Raw genomic sequence first — 18,686 nt, forward strand, 5'->3', positions numbered from 1 at the left:
GAGGTCAGTGTTAGGCCAGGTGTAGGTAGGGGTACATTAGTGTTAGGAGTGGATGGGGGGAGGTTAGTAGTAGGAGTAGGTAGAGGGGAGGTTAGTGTTAGATGTAGGTAGGGGGAAGGTTAGTGTTAGGCATAGGTAGGGGGAGGTTAGTTTTAGGCATGGATAGGGGAGTTAGTGTTAGGTATAGGTAAGGGGAGGTTAGCAATAGTTGTATTTAAAGGGAGGTTAGTGTTAGGTGTAGGTAGGAGGAAGTTAGGTATAGGTAGGGAGAGGTTAGTGTTAGACATAGGTAGCGAGGAGGTTGGTGGCAGGTGTAGGTAGGGGGAGGTTAGTGATATGTGTAGGTAGGTAGGAGGTAAGTGGTAGGTGTAGGTAAACGGAAGTTAGTGGAAGCTGTAGGTAGGGGGAGATTAGTAAGACATAGATAGGGAGAGGTTAGTGTTAGGCATAGATGGGGCAGGTTAAGTATTAGGCATAGATTGGGCAGGTTAGTGTTAGGCGTAGGTGGGGGGAGGTTAGTGTTAGGCGTAGGTGGGGGGAGGTTAGTGCTAGGTGTAGATAGGTGGTTAGGAGGTTAGTGCTAGGCATGCATGCAGGAAAGGTTAGTGTGAAATAGGATAACATAGAATGATAGCAGAATATTGGTAACACTACCGATATTCCACTATACATAGGAGAAGCTAGTAGAATATTGATATAGGCAATGTCTTGTGACCATTTATTATAGTAGCATTTTTATATGTATGCTGCCCAAATATGTACAAAATAAAATAATGTCTAATAATAATAAAATAACGAGCAGGGGAGGAGAACCAGTCCTCACTTGAGTGTTTGGATCTTCTGCAGATGGATGGGTCTCATTCTTGAAAAAAATTGGTAGGCGTTCCAAGGAACTCAGAACGCAATATCTCTCCCCCCCCCCCCCCTTCCCCAAGTACTTGGGGAGTAAGAGATATATAAGGAATAAGAAGAAAAAAAGGCTTACCTGAATAAATAAACCACTGATGTAATGTAAATAGGTTCTTTAATGAAACACTTAAAACAACAAGTTTTGCGGGTCTGAGAGCACTTCTTCAGGTTAAATACAGTGTCCTTAGAGAAAAAGCTTTATTACTGAGACACTTTAACATGGCGAGGAAAGGAACAGCGCTACTTATAAACAGATTGCAGCCTTATGACTACCTGCTTGAGAGTGCAAGCCCCACTAGTGGGATAAAATACACACCCAGCATTCAAATAAAATGCACCTGTCTACCACTGGAGGATGTTGGTTTCCGTAATAGCTTGCATGCAACTTATTAGGTACTTGTCTCTCCCACTGCGAAGAAGTCAATCCTCCATGGGAGGGGACCTAACACTAACTAATCCTAAATTACGCATATGCATAGCCTGGGTGCACTACTAAGTAAAAATTCAAAATTGCGCAAAGGTGGATCAGCGCATCACCAGGCCGCCTCCGAATGGCCACCAATCAGAGGTGCGCTGAGCTGTCCTATCCTAATAGGTTTCGCCATCTAGCAGTCTCCAGAGACTGAAGGCGAAGCGGCTGCTCAGCCTTCCAAGCAGGAGATGCGCACGCAGCCAGCCCGCAATCTCCTGCTTGCCCCATAGACGCCCGTTCACACTAATCGGCGTGGAGCGGTCCTGGGGCTGCCGCACTGCTCACGCCAATTGGCATGGAGCTGTCGGCAAGTAGTTAAAGAATGGCGGGATGGAGAAGGGGAGCCACCTTCACAGCGAGTCGTTCTTTGCCCAGGCCTAGATTAGATTGTGAGCCCTTCTGAGAGACAGTTAAGTGACAAGATAATATACTCTGTACAGCCCTCCGGAAGATGTCGTTGCTATATAAATACTAAATAATAAATTAATAAACAGGTGGGAAATATCTATGCTTTATTTTCAGTGTATACTGTGAATGTGGATTGTTGGTGAATTACAATGAGTCTCCTAGAAATGTGGTTGACCTCACAAAGCACAAACGGTGCAGTCAGTGCATTGCTGCAGATATGTGAGAATGCAGAGGGACGATTACGTTCAGCTTGGATGAATCTACAGCCGTTTATTCTTCTGACTTGTAATGAAATGTCGGCATCCTTTGTGTTCCACTGAAAGAAGGTCACATAGGGTGGCACTTGTAATGGCACCGGTGGTGACCAGCTATACATATCCACTGAGTAGGATAGTCATTGGAGTGAAATACATATGACGTGAGACAGTGTCATCATTAATAGTGGCCATGTCACTTCAGATGACTATTCATTATATAGATAAATGCTTTGGGGCTCTTGTGCAAAATGAATGCAAGAGTCATTATGGAAATAAGCTTTGAAGATCCTGTGTAGTGCCTCTGACACAACAACATGGTAAGTAAGGCTTATAGCTGCCTTATAGTGAGGGCTGTGTGTTTAATTGATGAGGACAGTTCACACTATACAGTCTAAACACCAAAGCAGCAATAGCTACTATAACTATTTGCAGGTCGATGAAACAGCATCTCAAGGTAAAAGTGAATAGGCGCTCCGAAACACTGTTTTCTTTACCTGAAGAAGTGGGTGGAGGGTCGCAAAACGCGTTGTCTGGTGTTTTTTAAATACATTATTTTTGTATCTTATGTTAGTGTTCATCTGGTGGAAAGTTTTCCTTGCCTTTTAAATTGTTTTGAATCATTTTATACACTTTTGGTGTGTCTCCCTCCCAGTATTTCACCTCCAAATCCCACATGGGGTTCGGTTTTCAGCTTGGACAGTTGTTTGTTTTTATATTTTCCCATCTACAACCCATTTTTTTGGGAGTGTGGCCTAACCACGCCAAAGCAAGTCAACCCTCTCTTGGTGGTCGGTGACACCAAGTTCTGCAACCTGGTTTTGTGAGTACCCTAATTGTTAACTTAACATACTACACCATAAGGGTCTCCCGGTTCACTCCTGTTTGTTTTTTAGCTACCCTGGAAAAAACGACAGTTACACGGTTTCTGGGCACAGGCTGTCCAGGCAAAAGCCTGAAATGCACTCAGAAGTCGTCCATCCTGCAGAAGTCTGTCAAACTTTGCAGTGTCACTTTGTCTCTGTAGAGTATACTCCTTGGCTGAAGTTCTGGGCAAGGGGATCTGGAAGAAAGCATGGCACGAGTTAGAGGGGTCTGGGAAATAGGACATCTATATTATGGCAAGGGGTGGGGGAAATAGGACATCTATACTAGGAAGTTTATCTAACCTTGGGGCATGTTTGTATCCTGACCACCAGCTCGGTGTACACAAATGTACTACAGGATCGTTTTAAACAGATTCTGTAAATGGGTATTTCCAAGAATCCAAATCCCCAGTCTGTTATCACTGTGACATTTTATCAGTGAAGCATATCTGTTTTATTAGTTCTTTGTGGTACAGCGGGTCATCTGCAATGCCATGGTGAGAGTGTCTCAATCAGCTGCCCGGGCTAATGACAGTCATATAAATACCACATTTCAAATGTTCCTTGTAGTTATACATAAACTTTAAACCAATGTAATGTACCTGCTCTAATGTGTCAACTCTGTGACTCCATGAACCAGGAAATGTCAAGCTACTTGTTATGTAGGGGCTGAATCTTAACCTGCTAGCATTTTAAAACGGAATGTTTCATTTGAAGATGCGCAATCATTTTAACCTCATCTGGCAGAACTCATTGTTCTACCTACTGAGGTCATGCAGAGTGGCGCAGGGAGCGTTTTTATAGTTACCTCTTCCGGACCAGCTGATTTTCTTCATCCACCCATGGCACTACACTCTTGGCATCCACTTCTGACTTCCGATCACACGTTATTACATGTGGTCGGGGCTCAGAAGATACAGTAGTGTCAGCGGTGCAGCGCCACCTGGTGTTGGAAGAGCAATGTCACGTTTGGGAGATGCACACCTTACCGTGTAAAGTTGGGTTCACAGCCTAGATGCCAAAGCAACATTAGTTCAATATAGAAAATCCAAGGTCGGCTGGAACACCAAGATCAGTATTCAAGGAATATTTATTCCTTATTGCATGCACAACATGACAATTGTTTCGGGGCCACGGAGGGTCCCCTTTATCAGATAAAATGCAGACATATCTGGTGTTGGAAGAGGGGTGATGAAAGACTCTCTTACATCACCCCTCTTCCACCACCAGGTGGCACTGCACCACTGACACTATCTTCTGAGCCCCAATCACATGTTTTAACGTGATCAGAAGAGGATGTCGGGAGTGCAGCGCCATAAGGGAAGGAAAAAGAAGTCGATCCAGGCGTCCGGACAGGTAACTGTAAAGGCTCCCTGCCACCCACTCTGCATACCCTGCTAGCCTGCTTTGCTGGGGAATGCACACTTTCCCATCGGAAGGAAAAATTCAGCCCTGCTGCCAAATAAAGTTTTACTTTATATGGCTGCTAAAAGGTTAAGGCCGGTTTCACACTGCAAACCAAAAAAAACTGCAAAAACAGGCCTTCGAGGAATACTGCGTTACTATACAGTATTCTCCATCTGGCATTTGGTCAAGCAGGAAGTGACACGTGCTTGCGGTCGCTTTCAGGGTATGTGAAAGTGCACAGAAGCGTGTAGTAAAAATACGCTTCCAAGCATGCGTACCGCGACATTGCATCGGTAATTTTTAAAAAATCCCTGCATTGCCATAGACTCGCACGACTTCCGGGCCGACGCAGATCACTGCAACGCAACGCAGAAGACGCACGGTAACGTAGTCCTGGACCTGCGACTGGAATGTGGAGAAAACGTCACTTCCGCCGTATTGTGCCGTAACATGGCAGTATGAAAGTCTCCATAGACTTTCATTGCCCGGCGGTGGGGTACGGTAAATATACTGCACCGCACCACCCCGGTGCGAAAGGTTTCCTTTTGAATTACTTCACCTTATTTGTTATTCACCTCATCTATTAGTAGAGCAAATTCATGAGATAAACGGATAAAGGTAGATAGATGATGAGTTAAGCCAGATGAAGAGAGATAAATCATGGGCAGGTAAGGAGAGATTGTAAGTTAATAAGCAAGGTGAGAAAATATATCCGAAAAGTTTTGTGAATCCACCCCATGGAGAGGACCAGGACTTTCACAAGTTTGATTTAAGAAACTTCTTCCTCTACCAAACCCTGTTCCTACTTTGAAATATTATGAACTATCAGAGCCTAAGGTGCCTGCTCAGTACCATTGCAATGTTCAGCAAATGATCATATTTTCAATAAGATCATTCACATTTTATCCATCCGCAGCATTTAAAGAGACACTGAAGTGAAAAAAAATTATGATATTATGATTTGTATGTGTAGCACAGCTAAGAAATAAAACATTAAGATCAGATACATCAGTGTAATTGTTTCCAGTACAGGAAGAGGTAAGAAACTCCAGTTGTTATCTCTATGCAAAAAAGCCATTAATCTCTACTACTTTCAAAGTCGTGGTGAGGGCTGTCTTTTGACTTTTATTATCTCAACTGTAAGTGAACAGTTTTATTTGTATCTGCTAGAGGAGAGGTCATTAATTCACAGACTGCTCTGAAAGAATCATTTTGAATGCAGAGTGTTGTGTAATCTGCACATATTAGAGAATGATGGAATGTTAGAAAACACACTATATACCTGAAAATAAAAATCTGGGAATATTTTCTTTGCTGCTAATCTTCTAGTAATTATTCATAGTACACAACCAATTCATTATATCATATATTTTTTTTCGCTTCAGTGTTTCTTTAAGAATCCAAATTATTCCAGCTATAAAAAATACCGTAGTTGTCATCGTATGTTTGAAAAAAATCAACATGCTGCTTGAGCAGTTCTTTAAAGCAGCAGGGTTAGCCACACTATCCCAGGAAAAAAAACACATATATAAGTAGATAACTACTTGCCCTACTTGTATACCAGATGTATTGTCCACATTTTGATTTCAGTGAATTTTATATAGTAAATAGCAAGAATTCTGTTTCAGGCATTTACCATCTTAATTCCATCTGACTGTAATTTCCTCCCTTACTTTTTTTCCTCCTGCACTGTCATATTTAGCTTGCTTTGTAAACACATGTGAGCACAGCATAGATCAGATTTCAGCAGCTCACTGAACTGCCCTCAGCCAGTCTGACTGAGATCTTACTGAGATAATACTGATTACAGCAGAAACATTTCTGAATAGATTTGAATGCTTGCAATGCAGGGTAAGGCTGCAGGCTGCATAATTAACACAGTGCAGTGGGTAAGTGGAATTTGATTTTGTGACTGTAAAGAGAACCAGATATGATTAAAAAAAAAGCTTTTATACATACCTGGGGTTTCCTCCAGCCCCATACGCACGGATCGCTCCCACGCTGCCGTCCTCTGCTGCCTGGATCCGCCGGTACCGGGTCCCGTCATTGCCGCGAGTCGGCCAGTCGGCCAGCGGACGTGGCTGATTCTCCGCATCACACGGCGCTCCCTCTATACAAGTACGCATGCGGCTGCCTTCTGCGCAGCCGCATGCGTAAGGGTATGGAGGGAGCCCCTGTGATGCGGACAATTGGCCGCGTCCGCCGGAAGTGACGGGCCCGGTACCGGCGGCTCCAGGAAGAGGAGGATGGCGGCGTGGGAGCGATCCAGGCTTATGGGGCTGGAAGAAGCCCCAGGTATGTATAACAGCCTTTTTCTATTTTTAGATTGTATTCCTCTCTGGTTCCCTTTAAGGAAACAATCAATAATGACCATTCCGTTTTGGTTTCATACTATATGATAGGAATAACATGGTCAAAAATATGACCGTTCACTAAAAATTGCACCATTCATAGTCACTATCAGGAACCAGTAAAGAGTTTGGCATGGGGCAATTTCCTGGGAAAAGGGGAGGAGGGAGCAATATCAAAAGAGAAAGGGAGTAAGAGTCTTAACTCCAAGATGAGAGTCATTGCCCACTCTTTACATAGCATTGGTCCTCTTTTTCCACATTCTGCTGGGGCACCAGTGTGTTTGTAAACCAAAAAAATGGGAGATCCCAGTGTAGGTGTTTCAGCACAAAAAATAGTTAAAATATGTTATATCATAAAGCTACTTCACCAGTTTTAACCCTAAAACTGCTGGTTAATCCCTAAACCTGCTGATTAACTTCAACAGTTCAACATTCAAACACCACTGCAGACGGGAGTACTTTTTGTCACAGCACTGGGCAGTTCGGCGTGGGGCCAGACGAATGACAGCTCCCCCGCTGCTGCGAAACTCACAAGTGGCGTTAAATACTATTCCCCCTCCGAGTTGTGACAACTGAGGGAGATGTACTTCGGGGTCTGGCAACCGCCGGAGCCCCTAACTACCACTACATGCCCGACGCAGCATAACATTGCTGCTATGGCGCCCCCAGTCTCGGCGTGCGGCGCCACGTGCCAAGATAACGACTTCGTGCAGGCGGTGCAAAAATACGAGGGGGTGCTGATTAGTAGCTGGCTTTGCTCAGAAAGAAGTAAGGCTGAATTATAAAATTACAGGTGTTCAACATATCCCAGTTATGGGAGGAAAGAAGCTTTCCTCTGGACTTTGGCAAGATGAAGTCAGAAGTGGGCTTTCAGATATACAGTATAATGCTACACATTTGAATGGGGAACTGCAATCTAGCTAACATACAGGCTAGCGACACTTCTCAACAGACCTCGGCTCTAAACTGTTGCTGGAGGTATCAAGTCCAGATCCCAGTGGGCACCATCACTCATATGTGCGTATGAGGCTTAAAGGACCAGTATTGTGAGAAACTGTAAAATGTAAGATTTGTGTGAACACATAACTAGAAAAGATTAAATGCACTATAAATGACTTTTCTCCTATGTTTTGTCACTTACAGTAGGCTGTTAGAATCTTAACAAAGCTGTTAGTTTTTTGGATTAGTACCACCTCCTTATGGGGGATTCTCAGTATCATCTTAATTCTTTACAAAATCACTCCCTGGAAAGGAGGTTTACAAAGATGTCTGCTAGCTTGCCTACTCAGTTGTACACTATTTTGGCAGGTGGACTGAAGAACTGGCATTCAGTAAGCGCTTTTGAAAATAAAGAAAACCCTTAGAAACCCCCATGAGGAGATGAGCTAACCCAAAAAATCAGATCTATCAGGTTTTTACTGCCTACTGTAAGCAACAAAAACATAGCAGAAAAGTAATTTATAGTACATTTTAATCAGGGGGAAATGTACTTCTAATAAGTAAGTATGTGTACACATGTATGTTAAATTTAAAAAATTTTTGGGATAGTGCTCTTTTAAAGGGACTCTGAGCACCTCTCATGGGCATGCCTTTAAGCCAGATGACTTCCAACAAACTCGTGCTATGACCCCTCTGGAGGAGCCTCTTGCAAGGGCCATGTGTGTCACTTCCTCTTCCTGCTTTATTCAGTGATGCACTTCTCTAACAGAGAAGACAGGGGTGACCCGGAAGTTATAACATAGCCAAGATGGCAACCACGATTTGTAAATTGAAATCGAAGGAAAACTATTTGGTGTAGAACGACGATTCAGGCATCAAATATAAGAGGAAATCACAAGCTACAGAAAGGCATGCATCTTTGAAGAGGAACTGTCGCAAAAATCTTAAAATTTAAAACACAATCAAATAAGAAGTACATTTCTCCCAGAGTAAAATGAGCCATAAATTACTTCTCTCCTATGCTGCTGTCACTTACAGTAGGTAGTAGAAATCTGACATTACCTACAGGTTTTGGACTAGTCCATCTCTCCATAGGGGAATCTCAGCATGGTCTTTAACCTTTTTATATAGACTTTCCCTGAAAATGATTAATACAAAGATGCTGGCCAGCCTCCCTGCTTGCTGCACACTATTTTGGCAGTTAGACTGAGCAACTGCCATTCACTAAGTGCTTTTAAAAATAAAGAAAACCCTGAGAACCCCCCAATGAGAAGATGGGCTAGTCCAAAATCTGTCAGTAATGACAGATTTCTACTTCTTATTGTAAGTGACAGGAACATAGGAGAAAAGTAATTTATGGCTCATTTTACTCTGGGAGAAATGTACTTCTTATTTGTATGTGTTTTAAATTTTGAGATTTTCGCGACAGTTCCTCTTTAAGTACTTTGCAGTACTGGTCGGAGTCTCTAGGCATACCCATGAAAGGTGCTTGGAGTCCCTTTTCGTGAATACGATTCCACACAGGTAAACTGTTACTCACGTAAGATAACAAGTGTATATCTATGACTTACGGCATAACACTGCTTTGTGAATCAACTCTGTAGTTTGCTATCACCACACTGTAGTTACCAAATTATAATCAGAAGCAGAACAGATTTTATTTGCCCAGTACATGGTATCGTACAGGGAATTATTTTTGGCACACAGTACAGTAGACTTGCATGGTCAGAACACATACATGGGTACATACACAATGCATACATGGGTACACAGAACATGGGGGCATATGTACATATTTCAATTAACTGTTTGACATTACACAGCGTTTAGAACAGGCATGGTCGGAATAGCCCATTTCCGTTTCCGGCACAATTCCGCATTCCGTCATATAGAAATTCCATTACCGTTCCATTCCGACGGTATACCGGGGCAGTTCCGCGGAATTCCTACTTATACGGAATCCATCCATCCATCCATCAGGGAATTGCAGATTTTCAAAACAGCTTATATACCATAGCTGGGATTTGAACCCAGGACCTAGTGTGTAGTAGGTATCTGTCTTAACCTCTAGACCATGACCCACACTACATGCTAAAGCTGGCGGTAGCATAAACCATACTTCCATTATGATCAATTCGATAGAAAAAGTAGCATGATTAAGGATTTGTACTTTTTGAAAAGCATGCTTATATACCATAGCTGGGATTTGAACCCAGGACCTAGTGTGTAGTAGGTATCTGTCTTAACCTCAAGACCATGACCCACACTACATGCTAAAGCTGGCGGTAGCATAAACCATACTTCCATTATGATCGATTCGATAGAAAAAGTAGCATGATTAAGGATTTGTACTTTTTGAAAAGCATGCTTATATACCATAGCTGGGATTTGAACCCAGGACCTAGTGTGTAGTAGGTATCTGTCTTAACCTCAAGACCATGACCCACACTACATGCTAAAGCTGGCGGTAGCATAAACCATACTTCCATTATGATCAATTCGATAGAAAAAGTAGCATGATTAAGGATTTGTACTTTTTGAAAAGCATGCTTATATACCATAGCTGGGATTTGAACCCAGGACCTAGTGTGTAGTAGGTATCTGTCTTAACCTCAAGACCATGACCCACACTACATGCTAAAGCTGGCGGTAGCATAAACCATACTTCCATTATGATCAATTCGATAGAAAAAGTAGCATGATTAAGGATTTGTACTTTTTGAAAAGCATGCTTATATACCATAGCTGGGATTTGAACCCAGGACCTAGTGTGTAGTAGGTATCTGTCTTAACCTCTAGACCATGACCCACACTACATGCTAAAGCTGGCGGTAGCATAAACCATACTTCCATTATGATCAATTCGATAGAAAAAGTAGCATGATTAAGGATTTGTACTTTTTGAAAAGCATGCTTATATACCATAGCTGGGATTTGAACCCAGGACCTAGTGTGTAGTAGGTATCTGTCTTAACCTCAGGACCATGACCCACACTACATGCTAAAGCTGGCGGTAGCATAAACCATACTTCCATTATGATCAATTCGATAGAAAAAGTAGCATGATTAAGGATTTGTACTTTTTGAAAAGCATGCTTATATACCATAGCTAGGATTTGAACCCAGGACCTAGTGTGTAGTAGGTATCTGTCTTAACCTCAAGACCATGACCCACACTACATGCTAAAGCTGGCGGTAGCATAAACCATACTTCCATTATGATCAATTCGATAGAAAAAGTAGCATGATTAAGGATTTGTACTTTTTGAAAAGCATGCTTATATACCATAGCTGGGATTTGAACCCAGGACCTAGTGTGTAGTAGGTATCTGTCTTAACCTCTAGACCATGACCCACACTACATGCTAAAGCTGGCGGTAGCATAAACCATACTTCCATTATGATCAATTCGATAGAAAAAGTAGCATGATTAAGGATTTGTACTTTTTGAAAAGCATGCTTATATACCATAGCTGGGATTTGAACCCAGGACCTAGTGTGTAATAGGTATCTGTCTTACCCTCTACCATCAACCACACTCAGGGCCAGGCTTTAGCATGTAGTGTGGTCAGAGGTGGGACAAGGTCCTTCAGCACCCAAGGCTGAGACGGCAAAGTGCGCCCCCCCATCCCTCACACACTGATTGCTATTACACTAAGAGGTGCCCCAGGGCCCCCCCCCCACCCCCAACACCTTAATCTCTACTTATCTGGCTTGCAGTCGCTGCCATGTATCACCTTTTCTTATTTCTTTCTGCTTCAAACACAATTGGGAATGACAGCTGAATGAATTGTGCACCCCCTCCTACACTGCGCCCTGAGGCTGCAGCCTCTCCAGCCTCAGCCTTACTAGTGGGTAAGACAGGTACCTACTACCATGCAGTGTGGGTCATGGTCTAGAGGGTAAGACAGATACCTACTACACACTAGGTCCTGGGTTCAAATCCCAGCTATGGTGCATGCTTTTCAAAAAGTACAAATCCTTAATCATGCTACTTTTTCTATCGAATTGATCATAATGGAAGTATGGTTTATGCTACCGCCAGCTTTAGCATGTAGTGTGGGTCATGGTCTAGAGGTTAAGACAGATACCTACTACACACTAGGTCCTGGGTTCAAATCCCAGCTATGGTATATAAGCTGTTTTGAAAATCTGCAATTCCCTACTGGAGGGATGGAGGGAGAGATTTTTGTGCTATTCCGGAAAATTCCGTCGGAATTATAAAATTTCCGCGGAATTCCGTTTGAGAGGTATAGGAATTCCGATTGAGTACCGGAATCGGAAATAACCTAATTCCGGCCGGAATCACGGAATTTATAATTCTGCGGAATTTTCCGAGCATCCCTAGTTTAGAGCCAGGACAGCTTGGGTATAGAAGGAGTTCCTGTGCCTCGAGGTCCTGGTGGGGATACACCTCAAGTGGGGACCTGATGGGAGTAGGTTTAGGTGGCAGTTGCTGGGGTGAGAGGGATCATTTGCAATCTGGGATGCCCTGGCTTGCAGTCTGGAGTAGTATAGAAGGTCCAGGGGTGGGATGGGGGATCAGAAAATCTAAGGCCTGGTTCACATTAGTGTTTCGTGCCAAAACTGTCAGTTCAAACGGATCTGTTGTCCGTTCAAACGGATCCGTTGCAGACCGGTTTAAATCCGTTTCCAGTCCGTTTCAGTTCTGTTTGTATCCGTTTTGCATACGTTTTGTGTCAGTTTCCGTTTTAAAGGGGAAGTTCTAAAATTAGCATTAAAGATAGCTATATACGTATACACCAGAGCTCTGGATGATCTGTAAATACAATGTGGTTATTGTTGAGGAGAGAGCTTGCTGATTGGACAATGGATCCAGTGTATTTCTACAGCTACTGGCTTGGAATAGACTCGTTTTTAATTTTCACCTACTACAGAGGCTTGCTCTTCGCAGCAGATGGTGGGTGCACCCTCTATTTCTTGAAAGGTTGCTCCTGCACTTGGACAATCAGGTCCTAGATGCTGTATGGCCTGATGTCTTCCATCTCTTTCCAGAAATCAATGAACTAAGATGGTTCCCACTCCTGCAGCACTGCTAGGCCCATGTGCCAAACAAGCCAAGTTGGCCGCTGTACCATAGAGAGTACACAGGAAGCGTCTAGAAAGGTCCATTTTAATAGCCAGTGTGTTGTTAAGTTCCGTTTTCTATTGGTTCCTATTGCCCTGCAAAACCTTTCGTTTCAGGTCCGTAGGGGTCAACGGTCCAGAAAATTAGGGCCTGCAGCATTTTTTCAATCCGGGGACCGGAACGTAGGTAACGTATCCGGACGAACGGATGTGTACAGTCCCATAGATTAACATTGGATACGTTCGCATCCGTTCCGTTTGTACTGTATATGGTCCGGTTCCGATCCACAAAAACCCGCTAATGTGAACCGGGCCTAAGTGGCTTTGATGACTCTCTGCAAATTCAAATAAGTAATGGAGGGTCCAAACTGGTCTGATGGTGAGAGCCAATGGCAATCCCTTGCCTTGGCTAGGGGTTCCTTTTATTGGAAGGCAGGTGTGGGGCAAGCACACAGGATTATGACACTTTTAGTGATATAATAAAAACCTTTTTGTTGTTGTTGTTTTTATACAACAGCTGTTGATTGTTTTTGCAGTAATCCAGACCAAGGTGAACTACTACATGGATTTTCATACTTAACTTTCTGTTAATTGCTATCAGCATAATGGCCTGTTAAGTAAGTGTACGCCATTGTTTTGTGACATTCTTTAAATAAGGTAATAGTATAAAAAATATACCATAAAGCTGCTTACCTTTATATACAGTAAAATGAGTAAAGAAAATAACAGAACATCCATGTTTAGTAGATTGTAACAGATGGCAAATTAGGTCTGTTAGCCTGAACACACATTGAAATGCCACTGCCAAGTAATTAGATTTTATGGTGTGCTGGAAATGCAGATATTCTGTATGTCTTCCCAGTGGGTGTCCTGCAACATTTTAAAGGCCTGTAAAACATAATTCTTAAAAGGCCTGATCAGTGGTATATGGGTGCAGCTAAACTGGGGCTAGGCCTAGACATTTGGAGGCAGAGTAAATGCATTTTATTTTTTAATGCATTTATTAGAAATGTGTTTTTATATTTTATTTTGAACAGTATATCTATGCCCCCAGAGATTTCATCTTAGCTCCAGGGGCACAGATATACATATCTTGCCGCGATCACCGCTGCACATTGTCCCGCATGCGTTCACGTCTCCATCCAATATTACATGGATTAGTGAATGGATACACAGTTCCCATTTACTGATCTAAGTGCCTCCGATTTGTATAATAAAAAAACATACCAATCGAGTCACTGTGATCTCCTGGGTCCCTCTTGGCTGTTTCTGCCGCTCCCGCCACGATCCTGGCTTTTAATCGCCAGTTTTAGGCAGTGTTTACAAACAAAAAACATGACTGCTAACCAGGAAGTGGTATACCGTAGGTGTTATATATATATTTATATATATATATATAATCTATATCATGTTACAGTATACTGTACTGCAGGTTTTTATTACATAGTGAATTATCTGCTCTCCAGTCTACAGTCTACAGACAAGAGTTACGGCGCCCCGTACTTCAGTGCATTTACATCGCATAAAAAGCCTGGAGTAAAACATCGGAAGCTTAGTGTAATAAAGCATGAATGGCAGCGCTCTCATGTACTAGGATTTTCAAACTGAAGAGGTTAATTTACCGTTTCAAAACTGTTATTTGTATGAGAATAATAAAAAAAAATAATAATTATAATAAAAAGTCACGAACACAAATAAAAGGCCTTCAGCTTGTATTGTGTGTGAGCGATCTGAAGATGAGAGATGCTATGACGCTCTCAGCCCTGTGTACGCCTCGGGAGCTAAACATTTGGAAAGGTCGACCAGTCATTGGTTTGAACTCCTGCTAAGGGACTTCATTTATGACTAATTCACATTAGCTATTAAGTTCTCAATGCAACCTTGAGTGCTGCAGTTCAGGAACATTACAAGTCTTTTTCTATCAAATCACGAGTATTAAAACATTTTCTTAAATTCATTTAGACTTAAAGGAAACATGTAATGATTAAAAAAAAGTGTTTCACTTACCTGGGGCTTCTGCCAGCCTCCTACAGCCGCCCTGTTGCCCGATCCGGTGCCTAACGATCCTCCGGTCCCCCGCCGCAGCTCAGTTTCACTTTCGCTGACTTGCTAGTTGACGTCCACTGTGCCTGTACAGCCTGTTGACGTCCACTGTTGACGTCCACTGCGCCTGTTTGCCCCCCCGCCGCTTGGAGCGTCCTGTGCAGGCGCAGAAGAGATTTTCTCGTAGGATGCACACGCAGGTCGGTGCAATGGCTGGTGACTGAAGGAAGCAAAACTGAGCCGCAACGGGAAACTGTAGGATCAGTGAGTACCGGTGCGGGCACAGGGCACCTGCAGAAGGCTGACAGAAGCCCCATGTAAATGAAACTCTTTTTTTTTTAATTATCATTACAGATTTCGTTTAAGTGAAAGTGTTCATTACAGTGTGGCTACACAGAGTATGTTGATGCTCCTTTAAACCTTCAGCATATGCAAAATAAATTATTACAGTAATTATAGTAGGCCACCTTAATAGCTTTTAAGTGACTCTGCAGTAAGAGTGATAGGGAAGCTGCCATAATAAATTTTCTCTATACACCTTTAGCAGCCAATTTATTTAGAGGCGTGCAAGTGCTCCAGGCCAATTTATTTTAGCACATATTTTTTTTATTATTTCTTTATTTGTTACATTTTCTTGCTCCTAATTAGTACTTCTGTAATTTTGGCCCCTTGTCACTAGGGGGCAGTGTGAGACAATAACAGAGGACTTCTTTCATTTTCTATATTTTCTGCTAGAGAGAGAGATCAAAGCAGTCCAGGAATTTACAGCACAAGAAGTTCTGCCAACTGAGGTCAAAAAGCAATGCACTTATCTCAAACGAGATTTTTGAAACTATTAATGGGTTAACAAGGCCTATTGCCTGGCTGTCCTGCTGGTGTACATTCAAAAGGAGCACTGGAGAGATATCAGTAGTATCTGAGGTCCCTTTTTGTCCTCCCGGTTCCCTCCGTTGATCCGCTTTCAACTCAAGTAAAGTCCTGGTTTTGCGCTTCCCGTCTCCTCAATAGGACTGCTTGGCTGGGGACATTCTGCAAATGCTCAGTTTATTAAGACTTGCAGCTGTGCATGTGCTCCTGGCCATGGTTTGACTGTACTGTACAGCAATACGTACGGTAATAAACGGTCCCAGGTATGTAAGTACGGCCCAGGTATGTACATTTTATTCCTAATCCTCCATCTCAGGGTTACTTTAAGAACTGAAGCTGATGGAGGCCAATGGAAGGTCCTAATCAGTATTTACATAGCGTTTCTACCAAAGTGTTCAGGGCTCGTTCACACTGCATGCGATTTCTAAATTTTTTCTCCCGCGTGCGCTTTTTAAATACGCCCCCGAACGCTTGTGCAATGAATGCCTATGAGAAGGTTCATATCAGTGCAGGTTGTGCGCTGTGCGGGCAGCAAAGCGGTACGTGGACCATTTTTGAGTTGATTCCGCCTCAGGGGAAAGTATAGGAGAAATGCAAAACGCTCACAAAATCACTTTGTGCAGCGATTGCGGTCGCATTTTTAAGAATAAATACATTGTATTTATTCTTTTACGGGTCAAAGAGTTCAATTCCTGACTAGCGTCAGGGAGTGAATTACAAAAACGATCAGGAAAAGTTTGTAGAGATGAGCTTTGCACAAAAACGAATCGCCCACAACACGTAAACTACATTGTTCATCTTGTATTTTTATTTTTTTTTTCTGTGGATAAAAGAGGGAGTTCACCGCCAAACATTCTTTAAAACTATTCTGTCAGTAAAACAATGGAGTTTATTTATAAAAGCTCCAATGAATGCAGTTAACAATTGCAGGCGGTCCCCTACTTACCCTACTTAGGTTATTTTTGAGAGTTTGTAAGTAGAATTGGTTTGTATGTTGAATTATGTGTTATACATAGGAAAACGTGGAAAATTTATTTACTTTCAGACGACTCCGAGCTCAACTTAAAAAGGAAAATAGTACTCACTCGGGGCTTTCTCCAGCCCAGTGCTGGTCAGGAGGTCCCACGACGGCGTCCTGGCTCCTCTCCTAGGCCCCGCACCGGAACGGCTGCCCGGGGGCGGCAGCCCGGCGGCACTCGGCCAAGTGTCGGGCTCTTTCCGCGTATGACGCGGCTGACGTCACCACACCGGCCGCCTCGCTTTATCTCAGCGGCCGGCATGGCAGTTCGGCGCATGCGCGATTTAATCGCGCATGTGCAGTACTTTCACGCCAGCCGCCGTGATGACGCGAGGCGGCCAGCGTGGTGACGACAGCCGCGTCATACGCGGAAGAAGGAGCCCGACACTCGGCCGAGTGACGCCGGGCTGCCGCCGGGCAGCCGTTCCGGAGAGGAGCCAGGACGCCGTCGTGAGACCTCCCGACCAGCACTGGGCTGGAGAAAGCCCCGGGTGAGTACTATTTTCCTTTTTAAGTTCAGCTCGGAGTCCCTTTAAACATATAGGCCGATATGCAGTTTTCTCCTGGGTGATATTTTTAAACTCATCAATAAAATGCATGTTAAAGCGAACCTTAAGTCTACTAAAAAAAATGAGATTTACTCACCTGGGGCTTCCCTCAGCCCCCAGCAGCCGATCGGTGCCCTCGCAGCTCCGCTCCGATGTCCCAGGACCCGCCGGCGAGCACTTCCGGTTTGGCCGTCACCGGCCGACAGGCATGGGAACGCGAGTGATTGTTCGCGTTCCCAGCCTGTATATCGCCCACTATGCTGCTATTGCGGCCTCCATATCCCTATCACCCTTTAACATTCACTATCATTTGTAATGGGTGTTCAAAAGATATTGTGCAGTGGCTATCCTCATTCTACAGAGAATATAGGACCTATATACACCACTAAATATCATCAGAACTCTGAAAATATTCTCAACTTACAATCATTAGTAATAAGTAGAGATGACCAGCTTATTCACAGAAATTCTCCTTCAGGCACATTCATACAGAAGCAGGTAATGTACTTGATCAGGTGTTTTATTAGTAGGTCTCTGATTGGCCAGCCGTGACAATGTGTTCATATGCAGTGGTGAAGCAATAGGGGGTTCAGAGGTTGCGACCGCAAGAGGTCCTCCCTCAACTGCAGTATATGCTTGTTTTTGGTTCTGTGCTGGTAATAATCACTTCTATAGATGCTTTGAATAGCAGCAATCATTAAAGAGAAACTCCAACCAAGAATTGAACTTTATCCCAATCAGTAGCTGATACCCCCTTTTACATGAAAAATCTATTACTTTTCACAAACAGACCATCAGGGGGCGCTGTATGACTGATATTGTGGTGAAACCCCTCCCACAAGAAACTCTGAGGACCGTGGCACTCCTGGCAGTTTCCTGTCTGTGAACCTTGTTGCATTGTGGGAAATAGCTGTTTACAGCTGTTTCCAACTGCCAAAAAAGCATGCAGCAGCTACATCACCTGCCAACAGTAAAAATGTCACCATGTAATAAATGTCAGAATGTAAATTAGGGATTTAAAAGATTTTACAATGGGCAAAGACTGACTAAATCATTTATACATTACATTATTTTCACTGGAGTTCTTCTTTAACAACCTGTTCCCTATTCCCTTCTTGTACCTCTGACTCTGTGGATGTCCTTGGCAGTAGTGATGGGAATTCCGGCTCTTCTCAGAGAATCGGCTCTTCTGAATCGGCTCCCATTAAAGAGCCGGCTCTTACGCCTCTGAATTGGCTCTTAATTAAATATCACTAGACACCACTCAGAATCGGATTAAAAGCCCCGCCCCCGTCTCCATGCCAACTCCAGACTACTTCTCTGACTGAGGCAATCCCTCCTGCTACTGCTCTGCTCCGCCCCAAACACTCCTACAAGCTGCAAGAGGAGGACTACATCTCCCAGAATGCCTCAGCGCCCTTTATTACGGAGCAAAGCAGAGCTAAAAGGGGCGGCTGAGGCATCGGCTCTTCTCAGAGTGAGCATCGGCTCCTCTGATTCACTTCAAAGAGCCGGC

At 43.4% G+C, this 18,686-nt stretch overlaps 1 long non-coding RNA gene across 1 annotated transcript in view; it reads right to left on the reverse strand.

Moving 5' to 3' along the window:
• The window catches only part of LOC137570936 (uncharacterized), a 33,089-nt gene extending 14,665 nt beyond the window's left edge, over positions 1-18,424 (reverse strand). The window contains exon 1 of the long non-coding RNA XR_011031243.1: positions 18,292-18,424. This is a non-coding gene — a long non-coding RNA (uncharacterized lncRNA). The remainder of the gene's footprint in view (positions 1-18,291) is intronic.
• Between the last annotated feature and the right edge of the window lie 262 nt (positions 18,425-18,686).

The sequence above is a fragment of the Hyperolius riggenbachi genome, chromosome 4, assembly GCF_040937935.1.
Source record: "Hyperolius riggenbachi isolate aHypRig1 chromosome 4, aHypRig1.pri, whole genome shotgun sequence".
Classification (NCBI taxonomy): Eukaryota; Metazoa; Chordata; class Amphibia; order Anura; family Hyperoliidae; genus Hyperolius; species Hyperolius riggenbachi.